Genomic DNA, 15,558 nt, shown 5'->3' on the forward strand with positions numbered 1-15,558 from the left:
GAAAATACCTCAGAGGGTTGTTTTTGCGCAGGAAGCTGTCCCGTACTGCAGAAACACAATACTGCTTGCAACGCAGGCACCCTCTCAAAAGTGCATGATTCATATTAAGGTGCCATTTTTCAAGCAATCTATGAAGTCAAACTACATGTTACAGTCTTTTACCAGTTCACCATTTCATCTATCATAAAGTTCTTCATGTTTTTAACTTACAGATGTATGTGTAATTTCACATCCTTGTTGTAAAAGCAGGGTTTCTTAGTACCCATTCCCAGCATCAGCCTTTCTTAAATGACAAATTCAGTCACCTCCTCTTTATCTTAGGTTCCATTGTTTGTCAATGTCTGAACATTGCCATTAAGTCAATCCCAAAAGTGTTTCTCCATTGTGTAATTTGGATCTTTATTCTTAATGCCACCAATGTAATGTAATATTCTAGGTTTAACCTTATTGGGGGTACTTCCCTTATAACTCATGCCACAACTGCATTCCGGTACATAGATCACAAAGTCGGTTTCATATGTAATGTGCTCTCTAATTTCTCCTTCCTTCCTTCCTATTAGCAGCCTGTAGCTTTACTGGTTCATCCTACTTTCACAGGCCTAACATTTTCTACACTTAGAAAATCAATTTAGTGAAGTGCTCAGCCTGGTTTTACTTGGGGATCATTTGGTTAAGCCTCTTGCATATGTTCACCAACTTGCAAAATCCTCCAATTCTTTTGATTGATTTGTTTAATTTCAGAACTTGATGTGTTATAATCCAATATGAAGCTAATTTCCTAGTCCATCAATTGGTTGTTGTTTCTATTTTCTTGTACTGTAACAAATAATCTCTCTTTTTTGATTGTACACAAGTTAAAGCATTCCTCAACACTTTCAGGTTAACCTCTTTGTTTGAAATGGGTAATCATCTCTTGAGCTTATATTTTGTTAGCTCTCAATGCAGTATTTGACACTGTTAACACCACCATGCTCTTACAAAGATTAGAGGAAATGGGAATACAGGATACTGCCTTATCCTGGCATAAATCATTCCTGCATGATCGCACCATTCAAGTGCATGCTAACCAACATAGGTCAAAACCTCAACCTTTAGCCTCTGGTGTGCCCCAGGGATCCACCTTGAGTCCTTTGCTCTTTACCTTATATGTTAGACCATTGGCAGATTTAGTGGTAAAATGTGGCCTCACGCTTTTTTCATATGCAGATGTTACAGAAATTGTGGTATCTCTATCATCCAAGGGCAACCCAAATGTGATGACCTTGCATACTTGTCTCACCCAAGTTTCCTCATGGATGTGTGCTAACTCCCTAAAGATAAACAGAGACAAGAAAGAGGTCTTGTTGATGGGTAACCCCTTACCCCTTGGGGTTCCCACTTGTGGCGGGTGACAACGGGTAAGCCCCCTAATCCAGTGCCAGTTGTAAAGAACTTGGGAGTCTGGCTGGATGAGAAAATCACTATGAGTCAGCAGATTAATAAGGCAACAGCCAATTGCTTTGGCATACTGAAATGGCTCTAACAGCTGTAATAGTCTAATAGTCTAGAATAGGAAAAGGAAAATAGAGCTAAATAGGGTGTAGAGTTTGAGATACTTGGACCCACAATGTCCCAGGGGATTTCAGTCCAAGATTTCAACTGGCGGATTCCCTGCTGGTGCACTCAACTTTGTATAGAGCAGGAGGACAGTTAGTTTATGTCTGACTACCCTAAATCCAAAATTCTACATTTTAGACCTGGCATCCTTGATATGGTATTCCCCTGCAACCCTCCTTCTTTGCTGACTTAGTTTTTGCTGACTTTAGCGCTCTGTGCACTTTACCACTGCTAACCAGTGCTCGAGTGCTTCTGCTCTCTCCTTAAAAACAGTGGAATTGACTTACACATCCAATTGGCATATTTAATGTACCTGTTATTCCCTATTAAAATGGCACTACATGTGCCCAGTGCCTGTAAAATAAATGCTACTAGTGGGCCCTTAGAAATGATGTTGCCACCCACTTATATAGCCCTTTAAACATGTCTCAGGTCTGCCATTGCAGCTTGTGTGTGCAGTTTTGAAACTGCCATCTCGAACTGGCAGAATAAACATTTGCCAGGCCTAAACCTCCCTTTTAACACACATAAGTCACTCCTAAGTTAGGCCTTGAACAGCCCAAAGGACAGAGTACAGTGTATTTAACAAGTGGGACGTGTGCTTTTAAGTTTTACATGTCTTGGTAGTGAAAAACAGGTATGCAGGTCAGGTTTGGTGGCTAAAGAATTATAATTAAAATTCCTCTTTAGTGGTAAAGTCAGATATTTTTACACTATTCGGAAATGCCACTTTTAGAAAGTTGTCATTTTCCTGGCCTAACTATTTGGTGCCTGCTGCCTGATCCTAGATAAGATACCTAGGTGTTGCTAGAAGTTTATCATTGTGAATTGCTCCGAGATAGTGAGACAAAGAGAGAACTGGTGTTGGTAGGATGGGCCACTCTGAGTTAACAGAGGCTCTGACTAATCACTCTCATAAAGGGTTTGATACTTTTCTATTGTGACCCCTGACAAACTGGAGCCTGGCTAGGGAGGGGGGGGGATGCCTGACACACTGGGGAGGAGTGTGTAAAAATCTATAGAAGCTCACCAACTTCAAATTGGGCACTAGGTATATTTTAGTTTTATTTATTTATAGAGTTTGGTATAGCACAAACTTGACCCGAAGGTATCAGAGCACTTTACATAGTTGGCAAAGTAGGTTATATGAGTTGCACATGGGTTAGATACAATTTTGTGTGTGGTGCGTGCAATAGCAATTGTGTACAGAGGCGGAAACAGTAAAAGTTGTGTCGGTAACATATGGGATGGATAAACTTAAAGAATTAATTAAAGATTTAACTTTTAAAGTGAACGAATGCCCAGAGGTGTCTTGGTGCTATGCATAGGTGTAGGTACAGAAAATTTGCAATAATATATATCAGAGAAGAATATGAGCATAACTTGATGCATAGAAACATGGGGACAGAGTATACCAGAAGTATGCAGTGGACTGTAGGAAAGGGCTAAGAGTGTTGACTGGAAATGCGCAAAGTAAAGGCATATATGCATTGCCTAACACATAGGCATAGAGTACCATGGTCAAACCAAGGCGGCGTAAAAAGGTCAAAGAAGCAAAGAGTGGAAAGGTGTAATAACCAGTGTGGGCAATCTGTATACCGGTGCATTGTTGTGTACATCAGACATGCAACATGAGGCACAGCACGGGCGGGAAAACATGGCGGCTGATTGAAGCTCGTCGCCGAGGCTCCCAAGGATGAGAGAGCTGGGAAAATGGAAAATGAATTGAGCAGTTAGATTAAAAAAATGGTGGTATAGTAAAAAACATCATCATTTTACCATTGGTTTGCCTCTGTTGCAATTGTTGCCTTCGTGAGTACAGAGGAGCAGGGTCTTTGTTACCATTCTTCGGCGCTGACATGATGGTATCTTTTTACCGCAGAGGTCTTTTCTACCCTGCGGGGAGAGTGGCGTTTTGGAACGCAGCAGCACCGTGGATGCCCAAAAGTCAAAAGACCAGGACTCCTGCTGGTCCCGCGCTGCACGGGAACTTGGCAGAGGCAGGACGGTGTTGGAGCGGTGTTCTCAGCGAGGCTCCTACGCTTGGGTCGGTGGGGGCAGAGGCAGAGCAAACACAAGCAGCACGAGTCCCGACGTTGCTTCACTGGAGGTGAGGGTTCTGAAATGAGGAGCTACGGCTGTGGCTGGGACTGGAGGTGCTTTCTCCCGCAAAACACTTGTGGTGGGGAAGCCAGGCAGGGGGGAGAGCCCAGGGAGAGACTTAGGACTGCTATTACTGTATTTGTGAAAAAAACAGTGAATGCAAGTTTCCCATATATAAACAGCGTGCCTTTGAATGAGAATCCTAGAGGCTGTATTCAAGGTCTGCAAGGTCTTAGTGATTTCAGGGTGAGAGAGCAGAGGGTAACGAAAGAGCCAAAAGGAAAGGCCTTTCTATCCTGTGGCTATAATCTGAGGAGGCTGGAGGCAAGAAAAAAAGCAAATCCTGCCTTGAGTACACTTGCAGGCACATGCATCATTCGTTTTCGCAATCGCAAACGGTGCGATTCGCAGAAATCGTCCGTTTGCGAATGCAAAAATTAGTTTTGGGATGCATCAATGTAAAAGTGAAAATTGCAATTTTAGAAATCGCAAAAGTGCTTGCGATTTCTTAAATTTGTCGCAAAAATAAGGAATCGCATTTTAAGTGCAAAAAAGTGTATGCATGAAAAATCGCAATTTGCGATTTCCTTAGAAATCGCAAATTGCGATTCTTAATTTTAGAAGAGGTCTGAGCTGGTGGTATTTTTTTGAATAACAGTGGATCAGGTGAATGTCATCAGAAAGGCATATAAGGGGAACACCAGTGCATCTGACATTCCTTCACTATGGCTGCGGTCATTGCATTTGCACGTAGGATGAGGATGAGAGCTGCTAGGAGGAGAAGGGGGATTTCTGAAAGAATATTCAGATTGTGCATTACTTTATTAGGGCAGACTGAGCCAGAGATATATGACAAATATAGGCTCAATGCTGATTCTATCTTAGAGTTGATTGCAGATTTTGACCCAATTTTGCAGAGGCAGACACGTAGGACCCAAGCCATTCCTACTCATGTTCAGGTTCTTTGTTCGCTCCACCTTCTGGCCTCTGGGTCTTTCCAGGGTGTCATTGCCATTGCTGGTGGGGTCTCCCAGAGTTCATTATCTAGGTTTTTCAATAATTTTTTTAGATGCAATGTTGTTTAGGATAAGGCACTACATTAGTTTTCCTACAACTGCGCAGGAGTTGCTTCAAACCAAGTTAGACTTTTACAACTTTGCTCATTTCCCACATGTGATAGGCTGCATAGATGGCACACATATTCCTATTTGTCCTCCTTCTGACAATGAGTACATTTTTTGCAATAGGAAATGTTACCATTCCCTCAATATCCAAGCTATATGTAACTCCAAAACTATCATCACAGATCTAGTTGCTAGCTTCCCTGGGAGTGCCCATGATTCATTCATTTTCAGACACAGTGCTATTCATGCTAGACTTTTGGCTGGAGAATTTGGTGATGGGTATTTGCTTGGTAAGTGTTATTTTTTGAGAAACATTTGTTAAGTAATGGATAAAAACATAGCAATAACACTAACAGCTTGCATTCCATCTATTTTTTGCACTGTAGGTGATAGTGCTTATGGTGTCAGATCATATATACTTACACCCTATCTGACTCCTACTACTCGCAAAGAGCAACAATACAACCATGCTCATATTTCTACACGCAATGTCATTGAAAGAACTTTTGGAGTAATGAAATCAAGATTTCGCATACTTCATAAAACAGGAGGTGCCTTACAATATCGCCCAGAAGTGTGTTGTAAGATTGTAGCAACATGTGCCATGCTGCACAACGTTGCAACTAAGAGAGGACTTGAATTGGATTTTGAAGATGTATTGCAAAACAATAACAACCAACCCCAGCAACCCCAAGCAGGAATACATGGTCCAGACGCTGCAGAGGGAAGGAGAAGGAGGGCAGAGATCACACAACATTACTTTTAATACAGGTAAGACACTTGCACTGCTGATTAATTTGTGACATGTTCTGTTTATTATGGTTTATTTGAAAAGCATTGAAAAGAACACATGGAGACATCATAATGGCTCTTTGTGAAAGTAAACTTAAACATAATGAGTCTTAGAAATTTTTTGAAAAGCATAGGTCTTATGATGTCAAATGTATGTCATAACTTTAGGAAACATGCTATTTCCTTCTACCTCTCATCCCTAAGGCTTTACTTGTGACATTGTCAGTGCCCTTGCCCATGCTGGTACCTTTGCAAGATTTCCTATTGCTGCGGCGTTAAACACTTTGGGTACTACTCCCTTGCTCTGCTCCATCTACCCCACCTTGACTGACCGCCTGTTCAACAGGCATTTCATTATTTCTCAAAACTGGCATGTTATTGGATAATGTCATGATTGAGGACATTCCTCTGGAAACATCATCACTGCACTTTGTCAGGCCCATTTGCATGGCAACTGTATTCTTGATAAGCTGCGTTGAGGCCATGCACATCCTATTATTTGCCCTAGTGCATGATTGCATTGTGGTGAAAGACCGGTGTGACGTTTTGGTCTGTAGTAAATATTGTGCCTGCATTGTTTTAGACATGGAATCCATGGAAGCAGCAATTCTGTCAAGTTTTTCTGAGGACACCATATGTGCATTTTCCATGAGGGCAGACATTTTTGATAAACTTGTACTAATGTCATTGAAATCCACACTGATGTCATTGATTTTCCTTTTAATGACCCTAATGTCTTTACCTTGCAGACGCTGAATTTTTAAAAGCTTCAATTCCACCACACTGGCACTGGTGTCATCATCATTATTAGATCTGCGCTGACCAAACAGCGGCCCTCATCCTCCTAGACCTCTCCGCGGCCTTAGACGCTGTCTGCCACCGTACCCTAGTACAGCGCCTCAGCAACGTCGGAATCCAGGAGAAGGCACTGGAGTGGATCACCTCCTTCCTCGCCGGAAGGACAGAGAGAGTCCGCCTTCCCCCGTTCAGATCAGAAGCCACCGAAGTCATCTGCGGCATTCCTCAAGGCTCCTCGCTCAGCCCAACCCTCTTCAACGTCTACATGAGTCCCCTCGCAGCCATCGCACGCCAGCACAACCTCAACATCCTCTCCTACGCCGACGACACCCAGCTGATCCTCTCCCTCACCAACGACCCCGCCACCGCCAGAGCCAACCTACATGAAGGGATGAAAGAGGTAGCCAAATGGATGAAGAACAGCCGCCTGAAACTGAACTCGGACAAGACGGACGTCCTCATCCTGGGATCCTCACCCTGGGACGACTCCTGGTGGCCCCCCGCCCTAGGCAGCACACCCAAACCAACAGACCACGCACGCAACCTGGGCTTCATCCTGGACTCCTCCCTCTCCATGACCAGACAAGTCAACGCCGTCTCCTCGTCGTGCTTCAACATCCTACGCATGCTACGCAAGATCTTCCGGTGGATCCCCACCGAGACCAGGAAGACGGTCACCCATGCCCTCGTCACCAGCCATCTGGACTACGGCAACTCCCTCTACGTCGGAACCACCGCCAAACTCCAGAAGAGACTCCAGCGGATCCAGAACGCCTCAGCACGACTCATCCTGGACATCCCCCGCCGCAACCACATCTCCGGACACCTGAGAGACCTGCAATGGCTCCCGGTCAACAAGAGAATCCCCTTCTGTCTCCTCACCCACGCACACAAATCCCTGCACAACCAAGGCCCAGGATACCTCAACAGCCGCCTCAACTTCTACGCTCCCAAACGCCAGCTTCGATCGACCGGCCATGCCCTCGCCGCCGTCCCCCGCATCCGAAGAGCCACCACAGGGGGAAGGTCCTTCTCCTACCTCGCCGCCAAGACTTGGAACTCCCTCCTGACCCACCTCCGCCTGACCCAGGACCACCTCTCCTTCAGGAAGCAGCTCAAGACCTGGCTGTTCGAGCAGTAGCGGACCCCCCCCCCAGCGCCTTGAGACCCTCCGGGTGAGTAGTGCGCTATACAAATGCTTTGATTGATTGATTGATTGACCATGTCGTGTCCTGCGCCTGAAAAATTGCTGCAATCTCTGACGTCTGGCAACCTGCCTTTGTGGAGGAGCAGGGTTTTGGGGTGTATTTGGGAGTTCAGCGACATCATTTTGTGGTACATCGCTGTCAGAATCTGGAAGTTGACGTACTCTTTGACGTCGATGACTTCTCTGGACTGTTGGTGAGGATGGTTGGGAACGACTTTCTACAGAATTCAGCAAATCCTCAGTGAAAGACTCAGAAAAGTCTATGAAGTGTGTGCCCAGGTCTGCATCTATGGTTGAAAAAGTGAAATAAAATTACTATGTGTGAAAAGTACTTCATGTTGCTTTAAATAAAGTTCCTATTTTTCAAATCCACGACATGTTTACAGCCTACTTTCCTTGTCAATTACCATATGTTACACTTTCTGTTTTTAAAAAAACAATTGAAAATCTTGACCAACATGTTTGATGTACTGAACTACAAGTACCATGATGCATTGCAGCTACTATAAAACTTGGTATTGCACACACATCCATAGGTGACACATTGAAGCAGATGGTGAGACACACCAACATCACTTATGGTGTACTTTGTCATGGCCAGTTAAGACAAAAATTAAAATTAAACACACAAAACTTTTTTTTACCTTGAGAAGTTCCTGGTGGCTCTGATGTGTCAATGTCTATTAATCCAATCACAGCTTCTGGGCAAAGGGTTCCTTCAACAAGGTCCTCAATGGGTGTATTTGGCTTGTCTTTTGGAGGTCCTCCATGAGTCCTTCTGGCAGTCTTGATGCGTGTCACAATTTTTTCCTTTGCGCGACTGCGCAGATCACACCATCTTTTCTGCAAGTTGGTTATGTCCCTGTGTGCTATGCCTACAGCATTCACTTTGGCCTGGATGGCCAGCCAAAGCTTCCTTTTAACTCCTTCTGGCACCTTAAGGGACTGTTTGCCAAACAACTGCTCATTACTTGCTGTGACCTCTTCTATTAAAATATCCAACTCCTGGTCACTGAATTTAACCTTTCTTTTCCTTGCATGCTGCTCTTCAGACACATTTTCTTGCTCCATTGCTTTGAAAAAGTGAAACAGGCTCCTTCACTTCCTACAGGCACTGCTCCAACTGCTAATTGTCTCTCCTGCAGTTCAAATGCAGAATCAGGAGCATTTAATCGCTTCCCTAGCTTCCTGGCAGTAATTGCATTGAGATGCATCATGTGTGCGATTTTGCATTTTGCGAATTCGCAAAATGCGAATTCGCTATTAAGAATTCGCATTCTCATGCGATTCGGAAAAAATTGCGATTTTTACCGAATCGCATAATTTTTGCGAATTTTTTGATGCATATAATTTTGCGATTCCTTATTTGCCATTCCCTAAAAATCGCAAATAAGGAATCGCAAAGCATAATAATGATGCATGTGCCTGAAAGTGTTTTAGGCAGCACTTCAAGACGTAGACGGGGAGTGGGAGACTTCGAAAAGAAAAGGGCAGAGAGGGAGAAAGCAAAATCCACTCTCCAAAGTTAAAGTTACGCCCTCTTTGAGGTCATATTTTAAAATAGCTCCCAAAATAGTACAACTGTAAAACCCCACATTAAGCTTGGCAGACCCAGGAGCTGATGCTGCTATTCTGAGTCCTAATAGATTTCAGGTACTCGGGGAGATCACCGAGGGGGGGGGGGTTAAGGCTCCGACTCTGCCAGCAAAACAAATAGTGGCTCAGATAGACGTAGGAGCCCTTCTTCCTGACAACATGAGTACACAAATCAATAGTAATAACTTGTCAGAAGTGCAGCCTATAGCAAATATGGATGCTACAGGTGATATGGCCAGTACTCACTTTCAGAGTAACTCTCAAGACCTGACTCATCAAAAAATACATCCGCAAGCACAATTACAATTACGTTCAGTGTTAGAGCTGATTCAAATATTACCAACGGAAGTAAGAAATAGATTTGAGACCTCGGAGACAAATCAAAAAGAGATTAGAGCCTCTTGTGACAGCTTGGAAAGAAAACTGGACGATATTACCGTAAGGACTTCACAGCTGGAGTGTGCGGTGAGAGATCTAGAGGAGAACTCTAAGGCAAACCAAAAGAAGATTACAATCTTAAAGGGGAATGAGGCTATGCTTAAAAAAAAGTTAGAATCAATAGAAAATAAACAGAGTACCGGAAGGATCTGAAGGGGATGATATAAGAACTTTCCTGGCACGGTTAATTAAGCAGGGAGTACATGTAGACTTTTTGGAAGAGGAGTTGATCCAAGACATCCAGAGAGTGCACAGCGACCCCTTTAGGCTCAATGCAAAGAAACCCAAGCCTAGGAGAATCTTAGTCAACTTTCTCACTTATAAATTAAAGGATAACTCTCAAAAGCCTTAAAACAGAAAAGCCTATCATTAGATGGGATGGCTTTTGAGATTAGATCAGATGTGTCTCAGATAACGGCTAATAAACAGTGGGAGCTTGAGAAATTGATTGAACCGTTTAGAAGTGTGGCGCAACGGCGCAACTAAGATTCCCTGCTAGCTTGCGTATTATGCATAATATTAAAATGCAGAACTTCCAAATTATAGAGGATGCTGAAGTGTTTCTGGAATCAATATCCCTTCCGGAGGAGAGATAAGAAGATTGGAAACTGCTGAGAATGGTATACCTCTGGTAAAAATTATAGTTTTCAACCCCTTTTCTTCTTGATATATCAGCTATCTATCAGTTGTTTATGATTAGGAGGCAGTTATTCCACCTAATGATTTTTCATCTTATTCTTAGCCACAGGTGGTGGTGTTTTTTTTAACTTAAGCTATGCACTTACATAAGTTTCTTTTTCCTATTTTTTGATTTGTTGCACTTTTTTCACTGAGAGACACTAGTGGGATAGATCTCAAGTCCCGGGAAGACTCCTCAGGCGCAGGCCATGAAGGAAAAAGAAAAGGGGGTTTTTCCAAGGGACGGGAAGGGTAGGGCACAGTCAAGGGTGTGGGAGCAAAGGGAGAATATTGCAAAAAATATTTGTCCTCTGTTAATGCCCTGCAATGCTGACCATAGGAGAGTGGTGGGCATGAGGATTAGACAATGAGTGCCACTAGGGAGGCCTAAATAGAGTTACTCTCAAGGAATGTCAATAGCCTTAGAGTAAAGCAGGGAAGGGAAAGAGTACTTAAAATATGCCTTTGCTCAGATTATAATCTTGCAAGAGACACACTAACAAATAAGGAAACTATGGAGATTTTTAAATCCAGAAGATGGATCCAGAAAGTGGTATGTACTGACCATCAATTAACTATTAGAGGTGTGCCAGTTCTTGTTAAAAGTAATCCCCAAATATTTATTGAAGATAGTAGAGTGGATAATTTAGGTAGGTGGGTAATAGCGAGAATAAGATACCACAACCAGATTTTTACAGTAGTTGGCTATTATGGTCCAAACCTGGATGATCCTAATCCATTTAGTAACTTATTGGTAGAGCTCTTAGACTTTCCTGACCCGGTAATAATGGCAGGTGACTTTAATGTGGTACTGGATGAAAGATTAGATCGATCAACTAAAAGTAGAGCTGTAACCCATAATAAAACGCGTTCTTTAATTATAAACTCCATTAAAAAGTGGGTTGGTGGGATATCTGGCAAGAAAGGATGGATGGATTAAAGAGTTTCACATTTAACAACATGAAATACAAACATCAATCAAGAATAGATTTTTTCCTAATAGATCAAGGCATAAAAGAACAGGTGAGGGATGTCAGTCATGTAGGATCCTACTTATCAGATCACCCAGCGGTGACCTTACATTTGGCATTATTAAATTCTGTTTGCCAAAAAAGATGGACCCTTGATCATACTATCCTGGCTGATGAAGCAAGAATGGAAGAGCTTAAGACAGATTCCCAGCAATTTTTTCAACATAACCTAGATAGTGCCCCATTAGGGGTAGTATCGGATGCCTACAATGCCTTCTTAAGAGGAAGGATTATGTCTATTCCCACGGAACCTTTCCAGGTTACCTACAGTGACAAACCGCTGTGTGGACCATTCTGATCCCTAGAACCCTTTGTGGTTCAGGAGAACCCCCCTCTCCCTCATTTATTAGCTTAGGAGATACTTTACTCCTACCGGGATTGATCCTCTGACCATGGAGGACGTACCCGGCTTAAGCTTCGATGAAGACGCTATAGCCGAGGCTTTGAGATCGGCTCCCGCCTCAGGCTCCACTAATGACGATTGGACAACACTAACTGGAATGAAGAAAGAATGGCTTAGAATTACAGTCCATGGGGCTATAATGACTGAATACTTAAGGGCTAATATAGCCCCCCAGGGGCTCCTGGTGAATATCGTTCCAAGGCTCTTTCTTGAAGATAGCCAATTTAAAGGTGACTGGTGCCAAGTGTCATGGAAGTGCACTAAAGATCTTCTATTCTTGATCGTGAAGACAGCAAAGAGGCTTGCTGATGCACTTCTAGTGAAAATCACGGCCTTAGAAACAGCCATTAGAAGCCATTAGAAGCACCCTAACCAAAACTCCCTTCACCACCAAATTGGCAGAAATTAACCAAGAAATCTCTGGGAACCAAGATTTCTTACTTAAACAGAAAATGACTAAACTCCAGAAGGATGTAGCTAAATTTGGCAAAGAAAAGGTATATCCATACCTCAAGGAAGGATACTCCAATAAGAAAAATAGCTACTCCTCTGATGACAATTCAGATAACGGCAGCCGGAGGGGCTCCTCTAGCAGCGATTCAAGCGATGGCTACCCCACTAATAACAACCGCAACCAGCGACGCCAGAATTGGAACCACGGTTTCAATCAGGGACAGATGTTTCAAGGACCCCCTCAAATGCTACCACCTTGGCAATACCCCTTCTATCCTCAGGGGCCACCGCAGTTTTTTCCTCTGAACCCTCCTTTTCACGACAGAGGTTGGGGCAGAGGAAGAGGGCGCAAGCGAGGAGGTCAGAAAGGGGTTCAGTGGCAGGACCAGCCGACAGCATCAACGTCGGTAGAGACCAGGAGCACAACCAGAGGGAAGAAAGCTTGATAGTCAACCTGTCTACTAGATCCCTCACATCCGATGAAATCAGAGTCCTTGAGAAAGGTTTAGGGTTCGTACCTACTCCCATCCCTGACAATATCAATGAAATGTGTGAGGTCAAGCAACTATTCAGAAAAGTACGCTTACATTCTTTTTTCAATGAAAAACCAGACCAAGAAACAAACGACACAGGGTTGCACAGACCATCCAGGTTCACCCCAACTGATGGTATGGTCCCACCAGAAGTTCTGGTCTTTGAGAAGGCAGTTCTGAAGTCCCTAGAGGCTAAACCTAACAAGAGTAGCTTTAACAACCTTAGCCACGCAGAGAGATTGGCCGTCAAAACACTTGGTAATGACAACACCATTGTCATCAAACAGGCGGATAAAGGGGGAGCCACGGTAATCCAGAATGTGATGATTACGACACAGAGTGTAAACGACAACTGGCCAACACTAACCACTACAGGCCACTACCTGTTGATCCCACTCCTAGACTGACCACCATGATCACTAGTTTGATTATGGAAGGAGAAGCTAATGAATGGATCACTAAAAAGGAGGCAGAGTTTCTACTGACAACTGACCCGGTCATCCCCTACTTTTACACCCTACCCAAAATCCACAAGGGAACAACACCTGTCCCGGGTAGGCCTATTGTATCTGGCATCGGCTCACTTCTTGACCCCCTGTCTAAATTTTGTGACGTATTTCTCCAACCACTGGTAAAGAAAATTCCATCTTATCTACAGGATACCAGGATGTACTCCGCCTGGTTGATTTCATCAAGGGGAGAGAGAGCATCAACCTCCTCCTAACGCTGGATGTTGAGGCGCTTTACACCAACATTCCCCAACAGGCCACCTTGGAAGCAGTGAAAGACACTCTCCGGACGGAAGAGTGGACTTCGCCGACACCTATCCCTTTCATCATGGCCTGTGCCAGCATAGCTCTAACTGAGAATTTCTTCCAGTATGGGTCCCAGCTATACCATCAGATCTGGGGGACTTCGATGGGTTTATTTATTTTTTTATTTATTTATTTTAAAAACTTTTATAGCGCGCTCTATTACCACGGGGTATCCTGGCGCTACCTTCGCCCCTAGCTTAGCCTGTATCTATATGGCCACTTTTGAGGACAAAATCATTAGACCAGCCCACAATCCCTTTTCTGAGAATATTATTCTCTGGCGCAGGTATATCGATGATATACTAGTCCTCTGGCGAGGGGACCGGGAGAGCTGTGACGCCTTCTGTACCTGGATCAATCATCAGAACCCTTTCCTGAAATTTACAGGGACCATCTCAGATACAACATTACCTTTCTTAGACCTAACCATCAGTCTGGACCAGGAGGGACTGAGTACCACCCTGTTTCGCAAAGAGACGGATAAAAACAGTCTTCTTCTCTACAATAGTCATCACCCTAAGGCCCTTAGAGATAATCTTCCCTTTGGACAGTTCCTAAGGATACGTAGAAACTGTACAACTAACTCCAACTACAATAAGGAATCTGTCATACTCCAACATAAAATGCAGGATAGAGGTTACCCCACCAAACTTATCCGCGATTCACGCAAAAGGGCTCTTAACAATCCCAGGGAGGCACTTCTGGAGACACACCCTAAAGAACCTGACAACTTAATCACCTGTGTGGCCTGTTTCACTAAAAATTCAGCCTTCCTGAAAAAGACTATAAATAAACATTGGGGGCTACTGAATACAGGGGAGTTAGACATCCCACGTCCCCGGTTTGCCTTTAAGCGCACATCTAACCTTAAAGATGCCCTCATCCATACACGTCCTAAGAAACAAACCTCCATCAATCAAAGTACATTGTGGAGTCTACCACCAGTGGTGGGCCATTCCCAATGTGGAGGGTGTGTTGTATGTCCCCAGACAATTCAGTGTAAAGAAATCGAACTGTCCGACACTTTCACTTGGCACTTGGCACCTGAAAAAACATGCTCATTTGCCCATGTGGAAAGAAATATATCGGCATGACTATGAGGCAGGTCAAGCAAAGAATAATGGAACACAAGAGCAATATCCGCTGTTCCAAAACACACACACGCCTCTATGAACATTACCTGCAACACAACCACCGTGCAGACAGCATCAAGTGGCTAGTACTTGAATCCCACCCCTCAATCACGCAACAGGCCCTGTTCAGGATTGAACAACGTTGGGTTCATCGCTTACAGCTGGACACCCTTGGCCTCAATGACTCAGTCCCTTGGTCATCCCTGAGGAGTTAGATATGTGCCTGCCATCCATAGATAGTTTTCCACACAATACCCCCCGTGTGACAAGTGCCAGTCCATATTAGGCACTAATTTTAATTTTAATTCTCCTTGAGGGGGCATACTAAAAAGATAACTTCTACCCCTTATCTCCTTCATGGGTGTTGTATGACAACAGTTCATTTTTAGGAACACAGGTCAACAGTGTTTGTCCGTTTTTGTCCTTTGTTTAAATCCTTTATCTCTATGCACAAATTGTTTTGCATATGTTATGATTAGGCTATCGGTTCACCCGCTACTAAGCTCCCGTTATATACTTTTGGTAAACACGAGGCTTAACTCTCACCACGCTAAGATGGCCGCCACTTTCCCTATGATCTACACTAAACCCTGAGACCTGACAAGCTCACTCTACCTACGCACGCGCAGTCGGCAGTGCTCCGTGACCACGCCCCCCGCCCGGTTGCCGAGGCGGGATTGCAGACAGCTTTCAATCCCCGGACTCCGGCACTCCCGTTACCAGCTGTTCCGCGCCACGCAGTGAGCGCCTCGCATGTGGGTAGGTTCGCAAGCCTTGGGCTCCACCTGCATTAGGTAAGAACTGCGTTTGTCCTTTACCCAACAGGGCCCCCTGATATCACTGATTCTGGCCGCCCAC

The sequence above is a fragment of the Lissotriton vulgaris genome, chromosome 3_1, assembly GCF_964263255.1.
Source record: "Lissotriton vulgaris chromosome 3_1, aLisVul1.2, whole genome shotgun sequence".
NCBI classification, from domain to species: Eukaryota; Metazoa; Chordata; class Amphibia; order Caudata; family Salamandridae; genus Lissotriton; species Lissotriton vulgaris.